This window comes from Danio rerio, chromosome 24 (genome assembly GCF_049306965.1).
Source record: "Danio rerio strain Tuebingen ecotype United States chromosome 24, GRCz12tu, whole genome shotgun sequence".
Taxonomy (NCBI): Eukaryota; Metazoa; Chordata; class Actinopteri; order Cypriniformes; family Danionidae; genus Danio; species Danio rerio.
This window is the reverse complement of record NC_133199.1, coordinates 3,899,765-3,922,339: the sequence shown is the minus strand read 5'-3', so window position 1 is coordinate 3,922,339 and position 22,575 is coordinate 3,899,765. Positions and strand designations below refer to the sequence as shown.

The 22,575-nt window shown below is 39.6% G+C and overlaps 1 protein-coding gene and 1 long non-coding RNA gene across 10 annotated transcripts in view; one reads left to right on the top strand and one right to left on the bottom strand.

Annotated features, from left to right (window-relative positions):
- Positions 1 to 22,575, top strand: part of adarb2 (adenosine deaminase RNA specific B2 (inactive)) — a 597,874-nt gene that overhangs the window by 399,803 nt on the left and 175,496 nt on the right. The window lies entirely within an intron of this gene.
- LOC137489203 (uncharacterized) overlaps positions 1 to 22,575 on the bottom strand; it is a 143,481-nt gene that overhangs the window by 75,934 nt on the left and 44,972 nt on the right. The window lies entirely within an intron of this gene.

The following is a 22,575-nucleotide window of genomic DNA, read 5'->3' as shown; positions in this document are numbered from 1 at the left end:
ATTCCCAATGCCAGAGAAGCTGCAGGTGGGGGCATTAAATGAATAGCACTCTCTTCCACATTGGTTATCCACAGTTTGAGCAAGGTGCTTAATCCCTAATTGTTCCCAGGATGCTGTAGAAAATGGGATATCCATTGATCTAGGTGTGTTAATTGTGTGGAGACAAGAAATTGAAAGTGTGGGTGACCGTGCTGGGTCATCACATTGCTATGTTTTGGACTTTTGTGTGTTTGTGTCCTCATGAGAGTTCTTAAGTAACTAAACAAGCATGATGTTTTTGTTCAACCAGCTCTGCTAGAGCAATTCACCCTGGTCAACACAACCACAAACCAATGGAAAAATACCAGAATCATGAGCACAACCTGTGGTGGGCTAGGCTACCATTTTACCTTTAATATAATAAGTATTCCTCTTACTAGGGATGTTAGGTGGTGCCCCATGGGTCTTTTTCAATGCATTGATGATCTCTAAGAGGTGGCTCAGAGGTTAGCAGTGTTGCCTGACAGCAAGAAAGTCACTGGTTCGAGTCCGAACTAGACCAGTTGTCATTTCTATGTGGAGTTTGCATGGGTTGCATGTTTGCGTGGGTTTCCTCCGGGTGCTTTGGTTTCCCCCCACAGTCCAAAGACATAATATAGGTGAATTGGGTAAACAAAATTGGCTGTAGTGTTTGAGTGCATGTGTGAATGTGAGAGTGTATGGGTGTTTCCCAGTACTGGGTTATGTCTGGAAGGTCATCCACTGCTTAAAACATATGCTGGAATAGTTAGCAGTTCATTACCCCCTAAAAAGTAAGGGGCTAAGCCAAAGGAAAGTCAATGAATAATCTACAAGAAACATATAGTGACTAATAGAGTGACTAGTTTCCCAACCCTGCTCCTTGAGGTGTACCAACAGCACAATTTTAAAGCCTTCCTAATCATGCACATTTCATCAGCTTATTAGCAGGGAATCTAACATCTGGAAAGGATGGATCCGATAACACAGACATCAAAAATGTTTTAACTATTCTATTAAACATGCTTGTATTTGTACCAAATGCTAATAATCAACTATTTACATCATCCAAGCCTTTACATAAATCGTGACACACCATATCTGTCTATATAATAAGCTCTTCCTGTTGGCTACAGAAAACAGATTCCTCTATGGAAGTTTCAACAAGCCAGAAAGTTCTGGCATTCTGTGAACTGACTGGTGAATTTGACAGTTGATGCCATACCTGTAGGCCTAAGCCATAGTTATTACCCAGAACACATTGCTCTTCTCTTTCTGTCCATTGGCCACATCCACATTCTGTATGAATTTCGAGGTTCTGTTCCTGTTGTATAAGACATTCTGTCACTCAAACCAGCGTGTCAAGGCTTATGAAGACATATCTCTGACAGACATTTGTTGCTGAATTATAGCCCCTGAAAACATCACCAGGAGGAACACAATAATAATTATGATGGTGGGGAGGGAAGATGGTGCAACGGGCATGAAACAATAAGTCTGCCGAATGTCTGCTTGATGTAATTAATCAAAAAAATTACCCAGTGTGCACTTCTTCCATTCATACTTATCTTTTCTAAAGCTGATGAAGTCCCCTTTCGGTCTTGTACCACAAAGCATTCAGAGTATTGTTCTTCAGATTGATGGGTGAGGCACATGCCTGATTTGGCCAATAAATAATGATAGAATCATGTATCAAGACTAACATTTAGCCACTTGTCTTATATTAACCATAATTACTTGATAAAGGTCACACATTCCTTGACCAAATATTAGAATATATAGGATAGTATAACCATATTTAGGCTGTCACAATGAGGTCTGCTACAGATATGAATGCCCCTGTGGAAGGAGCTCCATTGAAAGTTAGGTTCTTGTGGCCTTATCATCTGCTAACCTGTAGAACTGGGGTGTCCAAACTCGGTCCTGGAGGGCCGATGTCCTGCAAAGTTTAGTTCCAACCCCAATCAAACACACCTAGGCTAGTTAATAAAGCTCTTACTAGGCTTTCTAGAAACATCCGTGGAGGTGTGCTGAAGCAGGTTGGAGCTCAAATCTGCTGGACACTGGCTCCTCAGGACCGAGTTTGGGCATCCCTGCTGTACAAGCAATGCAGTCAGTTTTGTGAACCAGCTCATTCATTGTGGCCCAGTATTGGTCAGAGCGTACTTCTTTATTTACTTCATTGTATAGTATTTGCTAGCCTGTAGTGAATGCATTGTGGGGCAATCGTACCCATCTCTCATAATTATTGAGGACACTGTGTCTGAATTCACACAGATTGGAATAGCACCGTCCTGTCAAGAATGAGATCACAACATATCAGAGGTGCGGTATAATAGGAAGTTAAAGAATGTCTTTGCGCTTCAGCTAGTGTGAATTCATTTCGCTTTTGTCTGGCACCGGCCACTGCAGCCATTGTTACGCTCTTCAGTGATGGAATTGGATTTTTTTCCCCCATTCCTTCTTTCTGTGAGCTGGTAGCGAAGCTCAAATGTTGTGATGGGGAAACTTAATTAGGAAAGACATTCACAAAAGACCCCAGATGAACTTAACCTTTTCTATTGTGTTATTTTTTTCATGTTATGATGTTAAAGAACAAAATGGCATCTGCATTGAGCATTGTTCTTGATTTAACCTGTGCCCTTTGTAAACAACATGGTCTCACCTGAAGAGTTTTGGCCATGGTTCAAGAGGCCTTGAAAACTTTTCTCAAGCGATCATTCTTCCTGTTGCGCTGCTATGCCATCAGTCTTAATGTAAGATCTCATAGCAGGCTAATAACTTGTTCAGGGTCTAGTTCTCCGACCCAAAAAAACAGCCCGCTCACAAATTGTTCACGCAGCAAATTCATTATCCTCTGATGTTTGCTGACAATGAATTTTAAATGGCTGCCTCTGCATGCCTTAGCGCACATAAAAGACACATTTAGCAAAGTGTGTGAGTTTGTTCTGAAATGGCAATGTGGCCTTTACCTCCCAGGCTTACGCACTCTCGATCGCACTTACAAATTTAACATGAGTTATTAAGGCATTAGGCCAGGTACCAAAATATAGAAAGGTCACGTTTTTAATACCTTTTTCTACACATGGTAATCAATTTTGGTCTAGGCGCGCTCGTCATGATAGTGTATATATATCTCCAACATGGTTAACCTACACAGTTTCTCTTCAATAACTTTGTTATTAGCCGTGACCTCCATCTACCACAGCTCTGAAATTTCATAATCTCAGTGGAGACCCAAGCGCATGAGGTCAACTCCAAAGCCCAGCCACATCCATCCATTTCCTCTTTGTTGTAAATTAAAATGAAACTTGTGATGCGTTCAGGTTGCCGAACGGCACACCAACAAACTCTGCACAAACCCAGGCAGCCCCTCTCAAAGCATCATGAACTCAAGTGTAATCCTTCTTCTTGGAGCCGAGGTAGCGTTAAACTAACTGGAATGAGTGCGGCACGCTTGCTAAATGGAGGGAAACAGCCATTCACAATGTCCCCGTAAACTGCCTGTCTTGTAAACTGGAGGATTAAAGCACATGAAATCCCCTTCCTCATACCCGTTGAGACAAAGCAGAGCCAGCCAAACCACTCAACTCGGGCCCTCAGCGACTGGATCCCTCTCCCTCGCCCCAGGGTTTCGCCCTTGGACGGCCACGGCGGCGTCATAAATCTCCACGAAGCTGCCCTGGCATGCATTATACAGTATGGACCTACTTAGAGATTTTCATTTTTCATGAGGAATGTTTGTGAAGCTTTACATGCGACCAGCCCTAGGCTTTCGCAGGCATCACAACAAACAGAGAACACTGTGGAAATTCATACCCATAATGCCACTGTGTGTGTGTGTGAGTAGTTTAGCATTCCCTTCACTGAGTCTAGTCGAGGCCTTTAATTCCCTAGGGACCCACAATTGTATCTACAAATGGAAATCAGCATACGATAATACACTTCTAATACCAATGTACAGACAATATAATATGACATAATTTGAAACCGCATTACTGTAGAGAGGCCTGTAAATGTGGAACGTGAGGTGTCGTAGCCTGTAGGGGTTAGCGCGGCGCTAGCAGTCGTAACCAGCCTAATAGCGGAAAGTGAACTCATTAGAGGGCCGTCACCACAAGAGAGAGTCTATTACGGGGATGAGTGGAGTGGTGAAGTGCGGCTTCATTTCTATTCAGCACATGACCCGACGCATGGGGGGGAAGTACTTTCCAAGGAGCACGGTCAAGCATGACTGGCGGAAGCGATTTCCTCCCTCACCACTCCCTGAATTTATCAGGGAAGGTTTTTTCTCCCTCCTACCTTTTTTTTTTGGACTCTTTTTGTATTTTTTCCTCTTGGTTTTTGCAGGTTGTTTTTGTGTGTGTGTCTCAGTGAGACGACTTTGTATTTTTAATGTTTTGTTCTCTTTGATGTTGTGGAAAGACAATATATTTATTCTTGTTTTTCTTTTGTGTTCATTATGAGATCAGGGGTGCATTTCCCAAATGCTTAAGGAAATCTTAGAAACCACCTTTCCTAGTTGTCTGTAATATCTATTTGGTCTTAAAGAGATTGTACACTTTTTTAATTTTGTTGTAGGTCAAGATGTAAGTGACTTTTCATAAAATGGCCATTTGAGAGTCAGAAAAAAAATGTAAACAAAAGGAAAACCAGTAACAGTAGCTCTGTTTCCTTTCACTTATTGTTATGCACATTTTGGAGATGAATGAATGAATTTTGAAAATGCGCATAAAAATGTATGCGCATAGTAGGATAAACTTTTTATTCGATAAGAAAAGATGCACCTGAACTCCAATGGAAACACTTTACTGAACAAATTCCAGTATGCGCATTAAAAAAAAGTCTTGTGCATTAAAAAAAGCATCTTTGCTCTGCTTCTGACGCATTCAAACGCCTCCACGCATTCATTGTATGTCGGCATTTGTCTTGTGAGGCGCAAGTCTTTTATTAAATAAGGAAAAGATTCACACAGAGTCTCCTACATATATAAATTCCATTTCTACTCTTGATATTTGGCGCCAGTTAATTAGGATGTGACGATTTTGTTCGCTTTGACTTATTGGATGGAACTGGTGTTTTATTCGCATGTCTTTTATGCGATATTCCAATTTTGTGCAAAATTTTTATTTACATCTTTGAACGAAATTCTAGCTAAAGACTGTTGCATGCAAGAAATGGAGCTTTATTTGGAACACTATCAACTTTAATTCAAGCAGTACTGAGTGTGTTGATGATCATCTTCACTGTGGGCTTCTAGTTAAATGTTGCAAGCAGTGGTACAAATTTAAGCTAACAATACTAAATTTGCTAAAAAAAAATAATAAAAAAAAATCCTTTGTAAATATTGTTCTGTTTCTCTCATGGACTGATTGTTTCAACCTCCATGTTTTAGAAGTAATCACAGATATTGATTTTGTTTTACTTTTATTATGTTTTTACAATTTTCACTCAAGGGACCGAGATGTAAGCGAGAGAATACGGTCATTTTTAAAAACTAAAGATTTTTTCTAAATAAAAGTTTGTTTAGACACTGATAATAAGTAAAGCAGGAATAATTAATGATTTCTTATGCCGCCCGGTAAAGACTGCACAAAGAATATACAAGAATACACAAGAATACACAAGACGTGTCACTCGTATCTTTTTGAATAAGGAAAAGTGTAACGGTCACTTTGGTGAATAAAGCCCCGCCTACTAGTACAGGAGCCAATCATGGATTGCTATATGGCAAATAAAGCCCACCCTCTAGTACAGGAGCCAATCATCAATCGCTATAGACTGACGATACTCCAGGGAAGGAGCTTGGACCAAAAGTGAGTTTCTGCAGATGTTGTGTGATTTGGATGTTTAGAAGTGAAATTAAAGAGACAGTCATTGTTAAATTTTATTGGTGATTTGTAATATGAAATTCAATCATAAGCTTGGCAAGCAGTTTTGGAGAATTTGATGTCTCGCCATTCAAACAGAATGCCCAAGCGACTGCCCGAGAGGCGTTTCAAAGATGGCTGCCGAGTGAAATTACTTCCCTTAAAGGGACTGTGCCTGTACCAATCAATACATGTATTGGTAACGACCGCAGCCCGGTGGTTGAGAACCACTGATTTAAAGTACATCTACATGCTGGTTGTTTAGCATTTTTGATGCGCCTCTGAGAAAACAATGGCATTCATTTCTAAAAAGTTAAAAAGCAAACCATTCTTTTAATGCCTTCATTAAGTTTTGATCCCTGTATCTCCTTGAATGCGAAACAATCCTTGACAACCTTATTATGATTAACATATAGAGTGCAGCCCTCGAGAACACAGTCCCTCACTAATGCCACACAAAGCTTTAATCCGCCAGCAGTTCCCCAGTCAGAGCCCATTAAACTACTGTACTGAGCACCATGGGTAACTTCATCATAGTGGCAGCTGTACTAACCCCATTAAAGAAAGCTTTCTAATTAGCCCACACTGCAACGGGTGCTGTCTTCAGGCATGTACTTACTAAGGGTGTGTGACGAACCTCAGTGTGATAGTCTTGGATGGGGTTTGTCCTCAGTAATGAGTCCACAGCACATGAGGCTGGATGCATTATGCAGAACTATAAATGCGCTGGGGTACATTTGGGAGTAAACACATCAATTTCATTGGAAGAATGGTTTCAAAGAATCTAATTTGACCATGTAAACAAATGCATTTTTTGTAAGACTAAATCAGCAGAAAAAGAAAAAGTTTGTCCTTTGAATTGAATGTAGCAGGGTTCACAGAAAAAATAATACTTTAGATTGATTGACATTCTGACAAGAAAATGGCCACAGACCACTTTGTAATGGATATTGCAGACAAAATTGCACAAGCCGGCTGAAAATTGGCAGTTCTAGTTTAATAGGCTGGCAACATCTAAGAGTTAGGGTGCACAGGTTTCTACCGGTTTGCATGTTTGAGTCACTAAGTAGCAAGTAAATTAGCCCTCCATGAAGCAGTATTATATATTCAGTTTACTGAGTTGCTTCTGTGTAAAAAAACAAACAAAAAATGCACTCTGACTGAATGTCTACACACATTTCTGCTTTTTTCCGTGTACATTCTGCTTAGCCGTTCACTTATTGTAGAATCAGCATTTTTAGCTAAAACCTCACTTTAACACAGGTAGTTTGTCTTCAATCACAAATGCCTGTCGTTAAACACTTTTCCACCATTGGGCCAGTGGGAGCCAGGGCTTACAATGGTCCTACAATGATAACAAACATGGTAGAAGATCATTTTCAGTCAGACTCATATATTGATAGATGATCTATCGTTTACAGTTATAAACGGGTATAGAAAGTAATTCCACACAACAAGAGAAATAATCAGTCGTCACTTCCTTGTTTGCAATTACAGCAATACATACTGTAAAAGGCTTAATGGTTTTAAGTCCCAAGCTGAGCACATTTAAATAAATATTGATGAATCCTCATGCATTTGCATCACATTTCCTTAGTAAGAATAAGCATTTTTGGCAATTTTCCACAACATTATGCAATCAGAAAAGATTTGAGTGGCTTTTATTCTCTCAAATACTCTACTGTAATCATTTCAACCAACACAACAGGGAGAGCTTAAGCAGAAACAAAACAAAATGTATGTGTTGTATGAGTAAAATTATATGGCTTTTTATTATGGAGTTATTAGTGGATTCAGGGCGACACGGTGGCTCAGTGGTTAGCACTGTCTCCTTACTCCAAGAATATCACCCGTTCAAGTCCCGGCAGGGCCAGTTGGCATTTTTGTGTGGAGTTTGCATGTTCTCCCTGTGTTTGCGAGTAGATTTCCTCCGGATGCTCCGGTTTCCCCAACAGTCCAAAGACTTGCATTATAGGTGAATTGAATAAACTAAAGTAGCTGTAGTGTATGCGTGTGTGCATGTGAGAGTATATGGGTCTGTTCCATTACTGGGTTGCCGCTGGGCATACATTTTTTAAAACATGTGCCATATAAGTTGGCGGTTCATTTCGTTGTGGCGACCTTTGATTAATAAAAGTACTAAGCTAAAGGAAAATGAATGAATGAAAAGTGGATTCAGAAATTTGCTCTCAACAAAGGCCCAGAAAACAGACAGATGAAATATGAAACCAAATCAAAAAATATATAGGTTTGAAAACCCCTGACCACAGACCTAGAGAAAGCCCAGCCACAGACAAGAACCAATCAACCAATCAAGCCCTGCAATGGCTCCTTTCCATTGAGTGTTATAGTTCAGAACTGTACATTAGGCAATAATGTCTGTTTCCACTAACAGAAGATGTGAATGGCACCAAAAAAAAATCAACCGCTACTAGTTTTGGGACCCTTTTAAAAGGCTGCTTTATACGTTACCTAAAGGGTAGAGCTAGACTTGGTTTACACTGGGGAACATAGGAAGCAAAAGTTTTAAATACACAGCCAAAACATGAAAACCCCGACCACACAGCCAGAGAGACCCCAGTCTCAGTCAAGGCCCAATCAACCATTCAAGCCCAGACATGGCTTATCTCCATTGGGTGTTATAGTTTGGAACAGTACATGAGGCAATAATTTCTGTTTCAACAATAATCCCATACCATTTTGGGACCCTTTTATATGGCTACCTAGTATGTTACCTGAAGGGTAGAGCTACAATGTAATTGGTTTACAATGCGCAACATAGTAAGCATCATTTTTAAATGCACAGCCAAAACACGATAGTAATAATACAATGAACCATAGTTGATCCAGGAGGAAATCATTGGTGCAAAGAATGCAAAAGGAACTCAATGGCATGATGACAAATGAAAAGTCACAAACAGCCACATGGCAAGAAGCAAGGGCAGAATCTGGTGTCCTCCATTATTTTTTTGCGACTTCATGTGAGAATGACGTTGATTGCTACTTTCTGGCATAAGCCATACCAACCAAGTTAGAATATTATTGGCATTGGAAATGCGAGGCTGATCAGGGTTAACACAATACCGAACCATGCGAAACGAGATAAGTGACAGCAGAAATGTGACTGGCCACGGCACACACTACCTTGCTCATTTATGGTCTGATAATTAAAACACATCCCTTTGAATTTTTCCTAAGATAAGCTATAGTGAACCAGACCGATTGTCAGAAGTCTGAATAAGCAAGACAAACAAGAATGAATGCATGATATGCTATATTAATATTAAACAATAACTAAATGTTAAACTATAAATGCAGTTAACTCCACACTCCAGCCTTGATTAATTAGAATTTGCAGTAAAGCATAATTGATGTTGGTATTCTTTATATCTGATGATGGAGGCTGTTAAATGGGATTTTTTTACCTCAGGTAATTAAACCAGACATCTGCCTCACATTAGACAGTGTGTCTCCCCATAGCTGCTTGGCAGTGACTGCTGAGCCGTCACACTGTCCACTGCCCTCTCCGCTCGTTTCTCTGATAAGCTCGACACATTTTTGCCACGACTGCATGTGAAGTGGCAGGTGGGGAAGCATCAGTCATCAGGAATTCACAGGCTGTTATCTGAGCTGTGGAGAGTTAGTGCTCACACCATCACACACATAATGGGGGTCCTGAGACGGGCTACACCACTTACGTTTATCTCTCCACTTTTCTCTGTCTCTTCCGTCCACCTCGTCCTTGAATTTCGCTTCTGGTGCAATATTGGGTGGTAGTTAAAAGGTCAAGGGCCTAGGCTTTAAATGGAAAGAAAGTTGTAGGTTTAATCCTAGTCTAAACATTCGTTCATTTTTCTTCAGCTTAGTCCCTTATTTATTAGTGGTCGCCACAGCCGTATGAACTAACATGTTTTATGCAGCAGATGCCCTTACAGCCTCAACCCAGCACTGGGAAACACCCATAATGTATCGCATTCACACACACACTCATGCATTATGGCCAAATTTGTTTACTTAATTCACCTATAGACCATTCTGAGGGATATAAACAATAACAGTGGTCCTAATATGTTTCCTGTTTTAGATTTTTAATTTCCAATGCGCCTAAGAATCCAGAAAGCTCTACATATTAATATATTTATTAATGACAGCCGTGTTAACATTTAGTTATGACTGAATCATTACAGTTTGATGACAAGTGGGAACTGTTCATGGAACAATGTTATCGCCATCTTAAAACGGTCTATAACAGGGCCGGAGTGGGACTCTTTTTCAGCCCTGGAGTTTCAAGCCTCAGACCGGCCCACCTCAGTTCACGAATGACTATATTAAAATAAGGACATTTCCAATTCAGTTTCTAATTACACTGTCACATCTTTTTTTTTTTTTTTTGATAAAACAGCTGCTTTAGAACTTGAAATGTTCAACAACCCTAACTGTATTATATGTCTTAACAATAAAAATTTTAAAAAATAATAATAACATATTATAACATACTCAGACGAGGATCAAACCCGGGTCAGCGGCATCGCAATCTAACGTGCTAACCACTAAACCACAACAGTTGAATACTAAGAAGTGACTCATCTGAGTAATATCATCATTAACCTGCAGGCTGGTTATATATGAAAAGAGCAGAGCTGCGGTAAAATAATGAATAAGAAGACTGTGGTCAAGTAAATAAATAAATTTTAAAAGTGTGACTGCTGAGAGCAACAGATTCTGGAGCTAGGGACACCGGCCCTCGTGGCCAAAAAACGGACCGGCCCACCGGGAATTCTCCCGGTCCTCCCAATTAGCCAATCCGGGCCTGGTCTATAACACATGTTTTTGGGCTGTTGGGGAAACCGAAGCACCAGGAAGAACCATTGCAAACACAGGGAGAACATGCAAACTCCTCACAGAAATGCCAACTTGCGCAGCAGGGACTCGAATCAGTGACCTTTTTGCTGTGAGGCGGCAGTGCTAATCACTGAGCCACCATGCCACCCCTAATCTAAAGAAAAAAGTTTTAAAAATTAGACAACTCCTTTGTAGTCTAGTTATAAAGCATCTTGTTAGCCATCTAGAACAGGCATCACCAAACTTGTTCCTGGAGGGCCGATGTCCTGCAGATTTAAGTTCCAACCCTAATCAAACACACCTGAACAAGCTAATCAAGGCCTTACTAGGTATAACACTCAGGCAGGTGTGTTGAGGCAAGTTGGAGTTAAACCCTTCAGGGCACCGGACCTCCAAGAACGAGATTGGTGACCCCTGAACACCTTAGCGACTATATGAAAATTCCCTGGTGTATCCTAGAGGTGTTGTGGACACCCACAATGCTTATTAGCAACAGAAATGTAAAGACTAAGCGAGAGTATGAGAACAGGAAACAACAACAGTACGTGTTCATATGCTACATCCAAAACTTTAGCTTTTAGGAGAACTGGACATGATCGAAATTCTGCAAAAACCATTGTGCTCTTGCGCAATATAATTCTAGGTATCTGTCAAGGTGGTTCCAGATAAACTGTCCTAGCACACTTAAGGTGAAATGTATGTGCTAACCGCTAAATACACAAGGTGTTTCGACTTGATCTTTCATTTCAGACACTGTATTCTAGCGGTGAGAGCTCCTCGCATTAGCTGGGTCATTCTGACATAGCGGTTATACTGTAGATGCTGTCTATTTCACTCTTCTCTTTTAGCTCTCAGGTGGGTGTATTGGAGCATCTCAACCACACTCACCCATCCTCACCTGTCTATCCACAGCTGTGGTACATTGACAATGATATGAATTCAACAAGACTGGACAGCTAATGTGTGTGTGTGTGTGTGTGTGTGTGTGTGTGTGTGTAACATCAACTTCCTGTAGAACAGAGATTGGGCTTAGGTTTTAGCTTTTAAAATCAGCGTGATTAACTTTTGTGCTATGAATCTGTGTGTTCTGGTTTATATAATCATGCGAGACCCGTCTTGGGAAGGAGAGGCTTTTCAGACGGAAGTTATACAAGATATGCATAGCTGTTCTACACTGTGCGCCGGCCCGGTTAGCCGGTTAGCGTCTGTGAGCTTCTTAATCTGCGCACAGCGTAATCAAAGGCTTTTTATCACCATGGAACAAATTAGACAAGACTATAAATTATGCTTGATAGCCATGTCTTCACCTCCGAAAGTCCTTGGATTTTCATACCTTCATGCATTCAAAGTTTAAGCTGCAACACTCTCCTACTCTCATTCATTCTGTTCTCCCACACATCTCATGATGAATTCAATAATTAACTGCTACATCAATTTATGTAAGCATCTCTTGACCCTTGGTGCACTCTTGACCTTTTGTGCTGCGTGTGGGGGTGGTTGTATTCGAATTTACACTAAACATAACCTAAAATCTTTGAGCTTCCGCATGCATAGTATGAGTTTACCTGACCTCTGAACCAATAGCTTGAACACCATGTCCTGTGGAAACCACCGCTCATCTGTCCTAACATTAAGTCATCATGCTGAAATATCCTTTTAAATGGTATTTCTTTAATGGGTTACACCATCTTCAACAAATCCTTTCGCTTAAGGAATAACTTGCCCACCGGGAGCCTAAGAACGTGTCAAGAAATGATCCCTGTTCACCTCTGAACTTCCTGCCCTAGTGGATCCATCCATTTCTATGCATTGGTTTCAAGCATGACCCTGAGAAGACACCTTTCATCGAGGTCAGCACTTCAGACTTCAGAGAAGCCTGTCAGGGGCGATGAGGCGTTTATAGTCCTGTCGTTGAGTGACATGCAGGGCTGGCCGGGTGCAAAGAACATTGTCTGTCTGACTGAAACTATTCAGACTCACCAGATGAGACCCCGTGTCGGGTCTAGTCCTCCTGACAGGCCTCTCTTGTGGAGGGTCTGTACCACAGACCTTCGGACATTAATGATGGTGTCGCCGAGAGTCTGCCCAGTGACCCCATTTTCCTCATGCTTTGTTTGGTCCACCTTTCAATTGGAAAATTGAAGTTCTGCTGATTGAATGTGAGCTTTGGGTGCTTCTGGTGACGGGAGAATCTTGACCCTAGATGAAGGGTGGAGATGTCTTTCTTGGACTTGAACACTCTTAGAATAAAAAATTAGTACTCTCGATCCTGTGGGGTTGGTGTCCTACATAGTTTAGCGCCAACTTCCTTTAACACACCTGCCTGCAAGTTCCTAGTATACCTAGAAAGAGCTTGATTAGCTGTTTCAGGTGTATCTAATTGGGGTTAGAACTAAACTCTGCAGAACACCGGCCCTCCAAGACTGAGTTTGGCACTCTAAAATCAGTGTCTTCCTACACATTCAGAAGTGAAGGTACAGGATCTGTCACTGGGGCAGTAGCTTTTCAAAAGACACATATTTGTACCCAAAGAGTCCACAATGGTACTTCAAGGGTGCATTTTAGTGTCCACATGTACATAAAAAGTACCTTTAAGGTACCATTATGTATCCTTAAGAGACAAATATGTATCTTTTGAAAAGGTACTGCCTCAGTGACAGATCCTGTACCTTTATTTCTGAGAGTGTATGTCTGGGTTTTCGGTATGCATCATCATAAGATTGCTTTAGATATAGTATCACTGCGTCTGAACAATTTTAACAAACTCACTCATGACACATCCATGCACATACGATATTCTGACCATCAGAATTCTCATTATGTACCCCCCACTCCAATTCCAAGAGTCCAAGAGCTTTCTTAACTCAAGGGGTTGGTTACAAATGGCTGAAATCCCTTCTTCAGTTCAAGTCTATGTGATTTGTCTTTCCTTTTTGTCAGCTAGGCATAAATCATAAGTCTGATCACTCATAATAAAGTAGCCCACTTCTACTTAATAAGCTGCATGATTGAGATATCATTCATGCACCAAAGTTTAATACTCATGGTAGGGGATTTATTTAAATCCCTAACCCCAACCACAAGTCATTTTAACAGTGATGCTTGCTTTAGCAAACCCCACTAAAAGGTTGTCTTTGTCATGAGCAGCCTTTTGTTTGACGGTAAAACAATGATCCAGCTTCTAACAGGTGACAGATTCTAAGATTTAGCCAGTGTTTGAGCACTTCATTCTCATTTTAATGAGAGACTCATGACATTTCTGCTCATAACCTTTAATGTTAATGAACAGGAGCAGGAGTTTCTCTGGGTTTAGGTTCACTCGGCGTCACAGTAAAGCCTCTCTTTCTCAGACACATGCGGTCCCTCTGTCTGAGAATGACAAGTGAAAATCGTTCAGGAAGCTTGTGCAGCTGCAGGTCATAATTACCGATTAAGGCTTTGCATTGGAAGACAAATGCTCAGTATAATCAGGGAGCAGATCTGCTTTTGAAGCCGTCAACAATAGATTGTAATTAACAAGGTAATTGGCCAGAGATGCCTTAGATTTTCGGAGCCCATCGTTTCAGATATTGGCTTCGTGTTTTACATTTCTTGGCCCTCAGTGCTGATGGTGCTTTGCATGTGGTCCATCATAGTGAAATGCAATGAAATCTTCATTTGTCTCATTACTAGAAAGAAATAACATTTCAAAAGATGAGAGTTGTACTAAGGATAAAAAGTCAACGGTGACCATATCAAATGTGCCATTTTATGGCTCAAATGAAACCTTCTACCCTAAAAGCTAGGGCTACTTTTTAAAATAAGCAACTTATAGCGCACATTACTGTCTCACTTTCCATCCATGGTGTTTTACAGTCTGTAGTAAATGTATGAAGCATGACATTACCTAGATTGTTGCCTTAGAGACAGAGCATTTATTATATGACACATAGCGATTATGCATGTCAGATCTTTTGTATGCTGCTCAGTTTGAGGAAAGAGCTGTGAAAGGGTTATAGGATATACATATTTTGTTGGTGAAAATCTGTCAGCCATTGGGGATCTACAGGTTTTTCACAGGTCTCCTTGGTTTCCTTGGTTTAAAGTGTGCTGATTTAAAGCTAAATTGCCATTGCAAGGCATGCAATAGGTCAGACACTGATTGGTTCAGACTTTGGGTAGAATATTTTGTTCTTTCTTTGAAACACTTTATTTTAAGAGTTCACACTTAGCTGATGATTGATTATGAAGCTTGTTTGGCATGCCATCCCAGGAGAGAGCCCTGAGCTTATAAGATCCTCTAGCCCTTGACCCCGTTAGCAGGGCATAAGGGGAGTTTGAGCTCAGGTAGATCTCGAAAACTCCCCAGATTTTTTTCTGGCTAATGACAGATATAAGATGGCTATAGGGAAATATACTGCTAACTAAGAACTCGGCTTTGGTGACAATTTGGTATGTTCAATTTACTGAAGTCGCATGTTTTTGGACTGTGAGAGGAAACTGAGGAACCCCACGTGAGCACGGGGAGAACATGCAAACTCCGTACAGAAATGTCGACTGCCTCAGTAGAGACTTTAACCAGTGATATGCTTGCTGTGAGGCATCAGTGCTAACCACTAGGCCACTAGAAAAGGAGGGCAGAGTAGAGGTGGCAGGGGGATTCTTCAAGATGAAGGTACTGAGGTAGAAAACTCTAGTTATTTATAATGAGTTAAGAATGGTCTGATTGGTGAATCGTGTTAGCTAATGCCGGACCAGCTGGGGTTAATCATAAGCACGTGATCCTCTCGAAATTAGTTTACATATAAACTTCATTAATGCTAATGCGAACCAGAAGTTGCTAAAACGTTTTATTTGTGTATGTTGATGTACTTTCAACTTAAACAGAATATTAAGTAGGTGTGGGCTTTCGTGCATCATTCCATCATAGCAAACTAACGGTAAGAAAGGGTATTAAAATGCAGTTGCAATGGAAACCATCAGGTTGACATCAACAAAAGGACCGCCACTCCAAACATTGTAGCAAGTGGTCATGCTTTGATTGAAGATTACAAAAACAATTAATAATTTCAGTGAATTAACATGCACAGGTTGATTATTCACCTTAAGAATTACAATGCAAGCCAGCATAAATATAATCAATTTAAATTTCAAGCACATTTAAAAATCTTCTGGAAACACACTTGATTTATACTACGCACAAGTGGAAATACGATTGAAAAGCTGAGAGTTTTCAGTGATTTAAAAGTTTATATTTCTAGTGAAGCTATGTTGCTGCTTTATAGTCCTTTTTAGGGTTACTGCATGCAGTTTTTCCTTGGGGTAAGTGGAGAATTTGAGAAATTGCATGAAGCAGCATGTCCTATTAAGCAAATGCTTTTGAACAGACAAGTAGGATTCGGTTACGTCGATTTGGCCCAGAGTGGATCCACTCAATTTAACCCTAACTTCCATTTATCTGCCTGAATTTGGCTATTATTTGATCCCCACAGCAACAATCACTCCATTCGTATCTTCATTATCTACGTTCAAGCTCCTCTACAGCAATAATGAGCATTCCAGTTCCCTTCCAGATAGAGTTCCTCAAATATCTGGATATAAAGATTTGTATCTTGCTCTCATTTCCAATTACAGTGGTTCAGATTAAAGTGTCACCATGGCGCTTGTTTCCTTGACAACATAGCTGTTTACTAAAGCTGAGCCTGAGAAGAACAAAAAAAATAAATCTTAATTTTCTCATTTCTTCTTAGTTAATTCACAGTGTCTCGTGCCTTGTTTTAAAGCCCACGTTAATTATGTTTGAGACTTTGTCAGAATTCGGATAAAAGGAAATCCACAAACTGATATCTGTTCAATCGAGTATGTATTTTCATGATCAGTCGACTGAAATATTCATAAAGGAAACAATCCACATACAAACACTAGTTTCCTTTGAGAAACACGTTTGGACTCCCCTCAATTCCTAATACTTATATTATTCCTAATACTATGTTTTTGTTTTGTTTTGTGTGCTTTAAAGAAGAAAGCCTGGAACTACATGTGGGTAAGTAGCAGCATATTTTAAAAAGTGTTTCTTAAGACATTTTTACCCAAATCATAGCCATAGTACGCATATTGATCTTCAAAACAAAACCCCAAACCAACTGGCTTGGAGAATTGATTGAGAAGGCAAGGGTGTAAATAATATATAAAGTTTTCTGATTTTAATCTTGGAATTCTGTCATGTTGTCGAGGAAGAAAGAAATGGAGCTACGGAGAGCGCTGCGCATTTCTGACAAGCTACATAGTTTTCATTTATTTATTTATTTATTCGCCTCCACGTAATTGATTTGCACCACCATTTGTTTTGATTTTTCAAGCCAGAGAATGATAGATGAACTTTTGTGAAAAGCCTCCAACCACAGTCGTCCATCTCTAGCTGCTTTCTTCTCTCCGTGTTGAAATGTTTTCGCTGCTCTTTGATGTCTGCCTGTGTGCTTCATTATTAAAGTGTTAATTAGAATAACTTGTCTTATGATGGCAAAGATTTGAACAGGGAGTGTTGTTTTAATTATCCCGCATGTAAACTGCACTGCAGATGAAAAGAAACATTAGACTAAGTATACCTACACAAAAACCGCAGGGGTTTATAATGGCAAACTGACTGCTGCGATTGTGTAAACAAACACTTTCCGTTTGCAGCTCATTCTTAAGAACAAATATCCGTCGTGTTCCCTATCAATTTCATTAGTGTGAGTATCAGTCAGTGGTGTAAAGTAACTAATTACAAATACTCAAGTTACTGTAATTGAGTAGTTTTTCTCAGGAATTTTAATTTACTAAGTAGTTTTTTAAATGTGCACTTCTACTTTTCCTTGAGTACATTTTTTAGTGCTGTACTGGTACTTTTACTACACTGCTTTCTTTCAACCTGCGGTCACTACTTTATTTTTTTCTTGTCTATGGGGATTAATAAAATCTATTCTGTGATTCCTGTCCAATCACATCGCACATAGAAGGTAAATCGCATCATAGTGAACTACCTCAAGACATGGGCCATTTATAAATGCTGCAAACTGTTTGCAAGCATTAAAAGTATTCTAGAATATGCCCAAAATCTTTACACGAAATGACCCAGAGACTGTTTAGATGCAGGTCACTGATGAGAAGGTGACGGATGTTTACTGTTTGATGACCGAAATGGCCCTTAACACCCAGCAGACACAGGACGTCAACATGATGTCAAATTGACGTAGTACCCTTACGTCACCCTAACGTCATGGGGATGTTGCATTTTGTTTGGAAATGAAAATCAGGTTGACATCAAAACTCAACGTCAGATCAATGTCTAACGTCCAACCTAAAATCAACCAAATATTAACATCTAACATGGTTACAGCTTGACGTTGTGTGGACTTTACCACTATGACTATGTCTATCAGACGTTGGATTTTAGTTGCCATAACAGATGAATAAATGTCAGTATTTGACGTCAATATAATGTTGATTTAAGATGTTGGCACGACGTTGGATTTTGGGTCAGTTTCTAACAACTTAAAATCAACCAAATATCATCGTCATTTGATGTCATTATTGGTCAGAAAAATGACATTGTCTTATGACATTGTGTGCCTGCTGGGCAATAACTTATTACACACCTGCACGAATTGCATGTAAACGCATCAAGTTTTAACAGCATAACACTCCCTACGCTTGAGTACTTTTGAAAGGTTTACTTCTTACTCATACTTTGAGTAATATTTACAACAGATTGTATTTACTCTACTTGCACTACATTTTTAGGCAAGTAATGGTACTTATACTTGAGTATGATCTTTGACACCACTGGTATCAGTGATTGACTAAAATCTGTCCGATTCGGCTTTTGAAGGGAAAATTGTAACTCCAAGATGCTGTAACGCAGTGTTTCTCAACCACAATCCTGGAGAACCACCAGCTCTGCACATTTTCTCTTTCTCCTTAACCAAACACACCTGATTCAGATCATCAGCTCATTATCAGAAACTAAAAGACATGTAAGAGCTGTGACATACAAAGGAGACATCCAGAACATGCAGTGTTGGTGATCATCCAGGAACATGGTTGAGAAACTCTGCTGTAACATCCCCAACCCACACCTGCTTAATAGTCTGTAGTAGTCTTGAACACCTTGATTAGTTGTATCAGCTGCGTCCTTGACCGAAATGCGACCTCCAGTGGACAGTAGCAGACTCCGAAATGAGTTCCATATGAGATGGTTATTAATTAGCAAACAATAGAAATATTGCAAACGTAAACATTAGGTGGGCAGGTTACATTAACACCATGTCCTAACAACACGCTATGTGACGAGATTTGCAGTGATAAGCAATTTGGCTGGTTGTACCAGACGAAACACAACACAGCCATTCAGAAGCACAGAATAGTGCACTTACTGCCCTCCAACAAAATGGTAAAGTTTCTAATCTAATTAATACATATTAAACATCTTTAACATTATTAAACAAAGATGTTGAGTCACTGATATGTGTTAACTTGCACTGAGTCACAGTTCTAAAGTCTGTTTCAGAAGTTTAATTTTATTTTCAGGATCTGAGGTGAACTATCTGCTGCTGCTTTCAGTAGTATGGCAATAAATGTCATGTGAAATGGCATTTAAATTCACATTATTTTAATCTTTTAACATACGTTTACTCTTTTAACATGGACAATAATCCTTTTATCGCGTGCCGATGCTTTTTTTTATATACTCCACATGTCTTAATTCGATATGTGTTTAGTTAGATTATGACTTTAGTCGGATTAAGGTCTTCAAAATCGCTGTTTACATGGTCGACTCTTAATCAGAGTATTGTCTTAATCATATTAAAATCAGATTATTAATCTTACTGTCATCTTTGCATTTAAAATGACATAACCTAGCGAATGACCCTCAAGGACAGTTGTCATGTGAACACCGCCTTCAAGTAAAGTGTTAACAACAAAACTTGTCTTGTACAATTATTTTGTAATTGCTTTTTCTGCTTGATTTTACAAACTGAGGGATGAGACAAAATTATTTTCTGAGGCAATCGACGAAAAGTCACAGAGACTGTCAATAGAGCTTAACCCTGTACATCCCTTTAGACCTCATTGACAGACTTAGGAATAGGGTAAAGCCACTGCAAATATAGCAAAAAAAGCGCTTGCACATTCAGCTTTAATGCCTCCGTGGATGACTTGAATGGGATAAAAGTAGGTTAATACCCAGTAATTATTGGCTCTAAAGTGCTTTGCCGTGTCAGATATTTCAGATGAGTCAATAGTGTAACAAACTGTCGCCCATGCATTTCACCGCCATTATCAGCATGGTTTCTGTTGTAGCTGCTGCATTTTTTCACGTTGAGCTTCAGCGAGACTCATTGGGTTTGTACACAACAGCAGTTCTCTCTTTTCACATTCATATCTTTTTCATGAGAGCTTTATTAGGAGCTGTTAGAGGGTAGAGGTGCTTTGGTTTAATTATCAGACCGATGCCAGCTGCACTCGTGCAGTGTTGTCTAGCATAAAAGGCTGCTCAGCAGAGCTGGCTATGAATCAATGGCTAATAAAAATGTTTGCTAAGTCTGTCTCTGACATAGAGGCCGTGTTAACGCGGCTAGCCTTAGGGGGTTCGTCTTTAGCAGAATGTCAAAAACATAAATACACTCTCGAAAGGAGAGAGAATTCCCTCTTAAGTTATGGAAGTGCAAGATGAAGCTAGCAGAATGCTAAAAAAACACGCTGGCTAGGCTCATGCATAAACATGCTGATGCAACAGCCGTTTAACATTTTACTTTGTGTTACTCAGTGTTTACTTGTTGACAGAAATAAACATTAAAGAGGCGTAGTGTTTAGTAGGACATGTTCCTGGATCTACTCGCTTGTTGTTTCTGGAAAGACATTCCTGGTGTTGTCAGACTTGAGTCTCCTTTAAAGTGTGTAATTTATGCGCATCTAGTGTCAGCAAACGGAACCGCATAAAAGGTTTCCAGAATTTTTTTGTTTTTCTGGTTGATCAAACAAACTATTTTAACATTGGTACCTTATTAGTGGAGTCAGATCTGATCTTGGGCCAAAAACAGACCTTAACATTTCAACACAGGCTCATTCGAGTGCGTGCTTCTGACTGTATCATTGTGAAACCACAAAAACGCACTTCCACATACGTTTGACTGCAGTTTTAGGTAACATAAACACTAGAGGGCAGTATGACGGCAACAACTTTTGTTCTTTTTTACACTAATGCTATTTATAGGCACAAAATATTGCTGAATACATTTATTTTCATTCAGTTTATTACACAACACCAAATAAATACCACAAAACAACTTAATGTCTATGATTAGTAATCAAATATGTTTGCGTCACCTATCTACCTCCATATGGACAACTTTTTGTAAGTGTGTAAGTCTAGTGAAGCACATTTCCACAAAAGCAATGTAAAATCAAGGTAAATTATGTGTTCGCAGTGTACTTTTCTTGTAAGTTTGCTTTTGAAAACACTTTGTTGGGTTTAGGAAAGAATGTAGGTCAGTGGTTCGCTTTGGGGTCTGTGCAAGCTCCACCTTTTCGTAGATGGGCTTGAGAAGGACGTATATCTCTTTTCAGATTAGCAAAAATGAAGACAGCGCCCTCTAGTGAGTCTGTCTACTGAAAGGTGCAACAAAACATACTCAGAGCAACAAAAAAAAAAAGTTGCCTGAGGCATGTGTTTCTTACTTACTACAATTGCACTCACATGTCCCTTGCATTGTAAGTAGTGTCTGATCTGATCTTGGTCTGAAAGCAGGCCTGTTATAACAACTTTACATTAACGCACCACAGCTTTTAGTGAGATACATTTTCATTCTCACTATCCCTTGCTTTAAAAAGTGTAGTCTGATGTGAACTCGGTTGAAAAACAAACATAATTTAACATCCTTAAAATACTACAACATTTAGGGACGTAGAACTGCATTCACACTCCTATTTGTAAGTAAAATTAAATCAAATATAGTCACTATTTCAGTTAAGCTTTTTAAAAATAGCATTAAAGGGTATTTATTATGCAAAAATCCCTTTGCGTGTGGCAACAGTCTGTGAATATAATCAGCTTCTAATAGTAAAATAGTATTCATTTAATTTTTTTTATAATCAGACTTGATAAAAGAAACACTTTGTCTGCAGAAACACTTTGATTGACGTTCTCCCTTTTTATGTGTCATCAGAGGGGGAAAGCCCCGCCCATTAGTGATCATCTCTCTCCCTTATTAGCATAGGATGTTAGTCTTGTTTTTGAATCTGCCACTATGCTGACACACAGGCATTTGTTGCCTGAAAAATATCACAATCTAATTTGAATTTAAAGCGACAGTCACCAAAACACCTCAATTTGTATCAAAGCCTAAAAGGGGCAGTTTCCAAGTATTTTGGTATTTAGGTATTTTGAACTGAAACTTCACATACACACACTAGGGACATCAGAGACTTATTTTACATATTGTAAAAAAAGGCCATAACAGGTCTCCTATAAAACATTTTTACTGTTTCACCTTACACACTTTTTTTTTTACTCAAAATGCTGTTTGTTGCTATTTATACTTGCTGTTAATAGTAAAGATCAGTGTTCAAACTAAGTGTTCAATGGCTCTGCCCAATTTCAAAGCTGTAGTTCAATGCTATTTTGCTGGTATGAATTAATTTTATCAACTACATTCATTGAAAATGAATGGTTTGCCCAAGGTATATTGAGCCGTAGTGCTCCAGCCTGATCTCACGAGGAAACGTAACTATTTTATGTTTTGCCAGTTTAGCAGCTAATTCGTACAAGTTCAGTTGACTTTAAAAAGAGGGTGTGGCACCCGACCCCACCCTTAAACCCAACCCTCATTGGGGGATAAGCAAATCG